This window comes from Passer domesticus, unplaced genomic scaffold, assembly GCF_036417665.1.
Source record: "Passer domesticus isolate bPasDom1 unplaced genomic scaffold, bPasDom1.hap1 HAP1_SCAFFOLD_121, whole genome shotgun sequence".
NCBI classification, from domain to species: Eukaryota; Metazoa; Chordata; class Aves; order Passeriformes; family Passeridae; genus Passer; species Passer domesticus.
The window spans coordinates 23,877-31,184 of NW_026989916.1; the positions used below are offsets into that span (position 1 = coordinate 23,877).

At 58.2% G+C, this 7,308-nt stretch overlaps 1 long non-coding RNA gene across 1 annotated transcript; it reads left to right on the forward strand.

Moving 5' to 3' along the window:
- The first annotated feature begins 1,055 nt into the window (after positions 1–1,055).
- On the forward strand, positions 1,056–6,960 carry LOC135291802 (uncharacterized). The gene is made up of 3 exons (XR_010354502.1): positions 1,056–1,128; positions 6,318–6,416; positions 6,861–6,960. It is a non-coding gene; the product is annotated as an uncharacterized LOC135291802 (long non-coding RNA).
- Positions 6,961–7,308: the final 348 nt, after the last annotated feature.

The window sequence follows — 7,308 nt, forward strand, 5'->3', positions numbered from 1 at the left end:
CAGGTGAGCCGGCAGCCTGGCTGCCCTTTCCCGGGACAGCGCTCCCGGCTCCCTGGGAAGCGCTGGGGATGGTTTTGCCCAGGGCTTTTGGGAGGGTTTCCTCTGTGGGAGGGAGAGAGACCCCACGGGCCCTGGGCTACTCCAGCCACCCCTCCAGAGATGTTGCAAAGGGCCTGCAAAGAAGTTGGAGAGTGAGCAGGAGCCAGCCCAGAGCTCCCCAGGCCCCTGTGCACCTTTGGCCATGTCCATTCACATCTGGCTCCCACAGCCTTACCCAACACCCCTGCATTGCCCAGTTCCCTGTGGCAGAAGGGGATCCCAGCACACCATGGAAATGGTTCTGGTCTCTGCTCCCTTCTAGCCTGGAATCGTGACATGGGTTTTCAGGACGTCCTGATGAATGATGGTTTGAAGTTCCTGGAGGATGCTGGAGGCAAGTTTTCATTCTGCCTTTCCTTAGTGAATAATAAGGGTCAGTGCAACAGAAGCTCACTTATAAACCATTTCCCTTAACAAAATCTTAAGATTAAAAGAATCTGGAAACCTTGCCCTGCTCCCTTCTGGAGGCCTGCGGGCTCCCACAGGATCACTGTCAGTGGGAGGAAGGAGCATTTAGCTTTCAATCTTCCTCCCGTGTGCTGTGCCAGTGTGTCCTTCCGTGTGCTCTGTGCAGTCACAGAGAAGAGCAGAGAGGGAAGGGGCCGGGCCCAGGGCTGTGCCCCGGGGCTGAGCCTTGTGGGCAGCCTGAGGATCTCCTGCAGTGCCACAGGAGCTCTTCTGTCCTGCCTTTCTTTGCAGCTGAACCTGCCGGTGAAGGGCCCACATCCAGGACCGAGGCTCTGGGAGATGCTGAGGGTAGGTCAAGGCCTTTCCCCTGGGAGAGCTGCCAGCTCAGAGCCCAAAGCTGGGCCAGGGAGGCAGCGCTGCAGGTGCCAGCACAGAACCATGCACGTGTGTGCCCACGCCCTGCACGATCCCCTCACGGCTGCTGCGGCTCAGTGGTGCCCGTGCAGATCAGCAGAGATGGCAGAAGCTTCTGTGGCTGTTGAGTTACAGGTGTGTCTGCAGGGAGGACTTCTCCAGCTCCAGGGCTGGATGCTTGGCCCCAACCCAGCTCCCATGGCAGGAGTGAGTAGTGTGTCCCTGCTGACCCCACAGGCTGAGCCCTGCTTTTGTGGGATCCATTCCTGGGAAATGGAACTACTTTCTCTTAAGGTCCTCCGACAGGAGAAACCAAAGACATGGCAGGCAAGAAATTCCAGGACCCATTAGTAATCATGTGGCAAATGCTGAAGGAACGTCTGCAGAGAAGACAAGGTGGGTGCATTTCCCTCATTCTTCCCCTGGGTCTCAGCAGCTGGGGAAGACTTTGGCTGCACATCTAGACACGCCGTGCCTGGCACAGCTGGAAGGGATCCATGGCAGCCTCGCTGCCCCGCTGCTGCTTTCACGCCCTGCAGGGCTGTTTCCCAGGCTGGCCTGGCTGCAGCTTCTGCCCAGCCTCTGCAGGAAGGCATTTGGCATCAGCTGACAGACAGCCCAAACTGGACCACCGGACATGCCCACCCTCAGATCCCCTGCACTTCCTGGTGTCCAGGCAGATCAGATGTTGGGGCTCTTTGGGGAAGGAAGCAGCCTTGGGTTGTCCCAAAATCCTGGGTGTTTTCTGATCCTTATCCATTCCTTTCACAAGTGATGCCTCCTGAAATTGTCCCCTTCCCCATTCCCAGTCAGGAATGTTTCCATCTGATCCAGCTGTCTCTTTTCCATTCTCCAGAAATCAAAGGAGAGCCTGTGCAGAAGGAAGCATTTCCCAGAGGAAGCAGTGGTTCTGTGCCAGCCTCTGCTGCAGGAAGGGAGGCCATGCCAGGCACAGACACAGGAGGTAATTGCTGTGCCTCTGGGCCTGAGCCCTGCTGAGGCTTGAGCTGCCCTCTCTGCTGCTTGGCAGTGCGGGCACAGCCTGGACTAGAGCGGCACAGCCCAGGGGAATTATCCCGAGCAGGCTCAGGGCACTCGGGTCCTGAGCAGTCCTGCTGGGGTCCCTCCTTGGGAGACATGTCCTGAAACCTGGCAGCGACTGCACGGGGTGCCCACGGTGGGGAAAGGACAGAGGGGGAGAGCAAGGCTCCAGTGTGTCCTGAGAGGGCCTGGCTGTTTGCCCTTGGGATCTGGGGGGTGTCCCCACAGAAGGAGGGCAGGAGGGACAGAGGGAGGTAGGGAGGCATAGCTGTGGCACTGCCTGCTGCAGTTTGCCCCAGGGCTTTAGGGAGGATTTCCTCTGTGTCTGAGGGAGAGAGCCCCAGGGCCCTGTGCTGCTCCAGCCACTCCTCCCTGGGATGTTGCTGAGGGCAGGGAAAGGGTGTGGAGAGTGAGCAGGAGCCAGCCCAGAGCTCCCCAGGCCCCTGTGCACCTTTGGCCATGTCTATTCACATCTGGCTCCCACGGCCTTAGCCGACCCCCTTGCAGTGCCCAGTTTCCTGTGGCAAAACGGGATCCCAGCACACCCTGGAAAGTGTTCTCATCTGTGCTCCGTTCTAGATGAAGTTGCTGGGAAGGCTTCTCCATCAGCTTGGATGAATAAAGTTTTGAAGCCCTTGGAGCCTCCTGCAGGTATGTTCTCAGTGTGCCACCAAGGAAGAATTGTAGACAAGCGGGCAGCAACCAGGTGACAGAAGCTTCTGTGGCTGTTGTGTTACAGATGTATCTACAGGGAGGACTTCTCCAGCTTCTCCAGCTCCTACCTTGGATGCTATACGCAAGCCCAGCTCCCATCACAGTGGTGAGTAGTGTGTCCCTGCTGACCTCAGAGGCTGAGCCTTGCTTTTGTAGGATCCATTCCTGGGAATTGGAAATATTTTTCTCTAAGGTACTCCAACAGGGAAAGTCCAAGATACAACAGATAAGATGTCCCTGCAACCTTCCAAACAGATGCGGCAAGAGCTGAAGGAACCCCTGCAGACAAGAGAAGGTGGGTGCATTTCTCTCATGCTTCCCCTGGGACTCAGCAGCCGGGGGCTTTGGCTGCACATCTGGACACGCCATGCCTGGCACAGCGGGAAGGGATCCATGGCAGCCTCGCTGCCCCGCTGCTGCTTTCACATCCTGCAGGGCTGTTTCCCAGCCTGGCCTGGCTGCAGCTTCTGCCCAGCCTCTGCCGGAAGGCATTTGGCATCAGCTGACAGGCAGCCCAAACTGTAACACACCCTGAGATCCCCCACTATATCCAGCCCTGCAGATTAGGAAAAGGGTGGCTGTTTGGAGGTGGAAGTGCTCACATCATGCCACTGTAATCTGGCCATTTTCCTGCTCCATAAATTTCACAAATATTACCTCTGATGCCACCGCCCAAGTGGGGAACAGCTCCATCTGATGCAGCTGTCTCCCTTCCTTTGTCAAGAGATGGACATAATGCTTCAGTGGAAGTTGGCATTTCTTGAAGGAAGCACTCCATCTTCGGTGCGAGCCCCAGCTGCAGGACGGAAGGCAATGCCAGACACGGGCACAGGCACAGCAGGTAATTGCTGTGCCGGGCTCAGCCCTGGCCGGGGCTGTGTGGCAGCAGCTCTTCCCCCAGGGCCTGCCCTTGCCCGGCCCTGCAGCAGCCAAAGCTGGAGGTGCCTCGGCTTCCAGGCCTCTGGAGCTGGTTCAGAGCCCCGGGGAAATGGGACTGGTGCAGCAACGTCCCTGGCGCTGCAGCTGCTGCGGAGCTGGCCCTGAGTGCCCAGAGCCCCAAGGCACAGGAGCAGCCCCGAGCGGGAGCCCTGCCGCCAGCCCAGGGCCAGAGCCAGCCCTAGCACACAATGGAAACAGTTCTCATCTTGGTTTGCTTCCAGACTGGGATGCTGGGAATGATTCTGCATTAGCCTGGCGCTCTGAAGTTGTGAAGCCCTCCGAGCATTCTGCAGGTATGTTCTCACTGTCCCACCAAGGCGAAATGTTTGACTGACTGGTCAGGACCAGGTGACAGAAGCTTCTGTGGCTGTTGTGTTACAGATGTGTCTGCAGGGACGACTTCACCAACTCCTACCCTGGATGCTGCACAAAAGCCCAGCTCCTATGGCAGGGGTGAGTAGTGTGTCCCTGCTGAACCCTCAGGCTGAGCCCTGCTTTTGTGGGGTCCATTCCTGGGAAATGGAACTACTTTCTCTTAAGGTCCTACGACAGGAGAAACCAAAGACATGGCCGGCAAGAAATTCCAGGACCCATTAGAAATCATGTGGCAAATGCTGAAGGAATGTCTGCAGAGAAGACAAGGTGGGTGCATTTCCCTCATGCTGCCCCTGGGACTCAGCAGCCGGGGGCTTTGGCTGCACATCTGGACACGCCGTGCCCGGCACAGCGGGAAGGGATCCATGGCAGCCTCGCTGCCCCGCTGCTGCTTTCACGCCCTGCAGGGCTATTTCCCAGCCTGGCCTGGCTGCAGCTTCTGCCCAGCCTCTGCAGGAAGGCATTTGGCATCAGCTGACAGGCAGCCCCAATTGCACCACAGTCCATGCCCACCCTCAGATCCCCTGCAATTTCCTGATGTCCAGGCCGATCAGAAGCTGGGGCTGTTTGGGGAAGGAAGCAGCCTTGGGTTGTCCCAAAATCCTGGGTGTTTTCTGATCCTTATCCATTCCTTTCACAAGTGATGCCTCACCTTCCCCATTCCCAGTGAGGAATGTTTCCATCTGATCCAGCTGTCTCTTTTCCATTTTCCAGAAATGAAAGGAGAGCCTGTGCAGAAGGAAGCATTTCCCAGAGGAAGCAGTGGTTCTGTGCCAGCCTCTGCTGCAGGAAGGGAGGCCATGCCAGGCACAGACACAGGAGGTAATTGCTGTGCCTCTGGGCCTGAGCCCTGCTGAGGCTTGAGCTGCCCTCTCTGCTGCTTGGCAGTGCGGGCACAGCCTGGACTAGAGCAGCACAGCCCAGGGGAATTATCCCGAGCAGGCTCAGGGCACTCGGGTCCTGAGCAGTCCTGCTGGGGTCCCTCCTTGGGAGACATGTCCTGAAACCTGGCAGTGACTGCATGGGGTGCCCATGGTGGGGAAAGGACAGAGGGGGAGAGCAAGGCTCCAGTGTGTCCTGAGAGAGCCTGGCTGTTTGCCCTTGGGATCTGGGAGCTGTCCCAGCAGAAGGAGGGCAGGAGGGAGTGTAGGAGGGAGGGATAGCTGTGGCACTGCCTGCTGCAGTTTGCCCCAGGGCTTTAGGGAGGATTTTCTGTGAGTTTGAGGGAGAGAGCCCCAGGGCCCTGGGCTACTCCAGCCACCCCTCCCAGGGATGTTGCTGAGGGCAGGGAAAGAGTGTGGAGAGTGATCAGGAGCCAGCCCAGAGCTCCCCAGGCCCCTGTGCACCTTTGGCCATGTCCATTCCCATCTGGGTCCCATAGCCTTAGCCGACCCCCTTGCAATGCCTTTTTCCCTGTAGCATTAGGGGATCCCAGAATGCCACAGATATGGTTCTGATCTCTGCTCCTTTTTAGACTGGAATCGTGACATGGGTTTTCAGGAAGTCCTGATGAAGGATGGTTTGAAGTTCCTGGAGGATGCTGGAGGCAAGTTTTCATTCTGCCTTTCCTGAGTGAATAATCAGGATCAATGCAACAAAAGCTCATTTATAAAGCATTTCCCTTAACATTATGTAAGGGCTGAAGGATTCTGAGAATCTTTCCCTGCTCCCTTCTGGATCCCTGAGGGATCCCACAGGATCACTGTCAGTGGGAGGAAGGAGCATTGATCTTTCAGTCCTCCTCCCGTGTGCTGTGCCAGTGTGTCCTTCCGTGTGCTCTGTGCAGTCACAGAGAAGAGCAGAGAGGGAAGGGGCCGGGCCCAGGGCTGTGCCCCGGGGCTGAGCCTTGTGGGCAGCCTGAGGATCTCCTGCAGTGCCACAGGAGCTCTTCTGTCCTGCCTTCTTTGCAGCTGTACCTGTGGGTGAAGGCCCCACATCCAGGACTGAGGCTCTGGGAGATGCTGAGGGTAGGTCAAGGCCTTTCCCCTGGGAGAGCTGCCAGCTCAGAGCCCAAAGCTGGGCCAGGGAGGCAGCGCTGCAGGTGCCAGCACAGAACCATGCATGTGTGTGCCCTCGCCCTGCACGATCCCCTCACCGCTGCTGCGGCTCAGTGGTGCCCGTGCAGATCAGCAGAGATGGCAGAAGCTTCTGTGGCTGTTGAGTTACAGGTGTGTCTGCAGGGAGGACTTCTCCAGCTCCAGGGCTGGATGCTTGGCCCCAACCCAGCTCCCATGGCAGGGGTGAGTAGTGTGTCCCTGCTGACCCCACAGGCTGAGCCCTGCTTTTGTGGGATGCATTCCTGGGAAATGGAACTACTTTCTCTTAAGGTCCTCCAAAAGGAAAGACCCAAGATACTGCAGCCAAAAAGTCTCATGACTCAGATGAATTCCTGAGACAAACACAGAAGGAAGCACCCGGAGGACAAGGTGGGTGCATTTCCTTCATGCTTCCCCTGGGACTCAGCAGCCGGGGACTTTGGCTGCACATCTGGACACGCCGTGCCCGGCACAGCGGGAAGGGATCCATGGCAGCCTCGCTGCCCCGCTGCTGCTTTCACATCGTGCAGGGCTGTTTCCCAGCCTGGCCTGGCTGCAATTCCTCCCCAGCCTCTGCAGGATGGAATTTGGCAGTAGCTGATAGGGTGCCCCAACTGTACTGTGGGCCTGAGATCCCCTGCCATTTCCCAGTCTCTGAGAAGATCAGGCGGTGCAGCTGTTTGCACAAGGGAGTGCACTGGCCCAGCCCCAATTACCTGGGCTTTTTCCTGATCTTTACCTGTGACTTAGACAAGCATTGCCTCCTGAAGGTGCCACCTCCCCAGTGGGGAATATTTCCATTTGATCCAGTTGTCCCTTTTTTCCTTTTTCAAGTGATGGACCAAAAGGCTGTTCAGGAGGAGGAACACTCAGGGAGAAGCAGTGGCTCATTGGCAGCCCCTGCTGCGGGAAGGAAGGCGATGCCAGACACGGGCACAGGCACAGCAGGTAATTGCTGTGCCGGGCTCAGCCCTGGCCGGGGCTGTGTGGCAGCAGCTCTTCCCCCAGGGCCTGCCCTTGCCCGGCCCGGCAGCAGCCAAAGCTGGAGGCGCCTGGGCTTCCAGGCCTCTGGAGCTGGTTCAGAGCCCCGGGGAAATGGGACTGGTGCAGCAAGGTCCCTGGCGCTGCAGCTGCTGCGGAGCTGGCCCTGAGTGCCCAGAGGCCCAAGGCACAGGAGCAGCCCCGAGCGGGAGCCCTGCCGCCAGCCCAGGGCCAGAGCCAGCCCTGGCTCCCGACTGGGCAGGGGCTGCGCTGGGTCCTGACAGGGCCTGAGCCTGTCCCC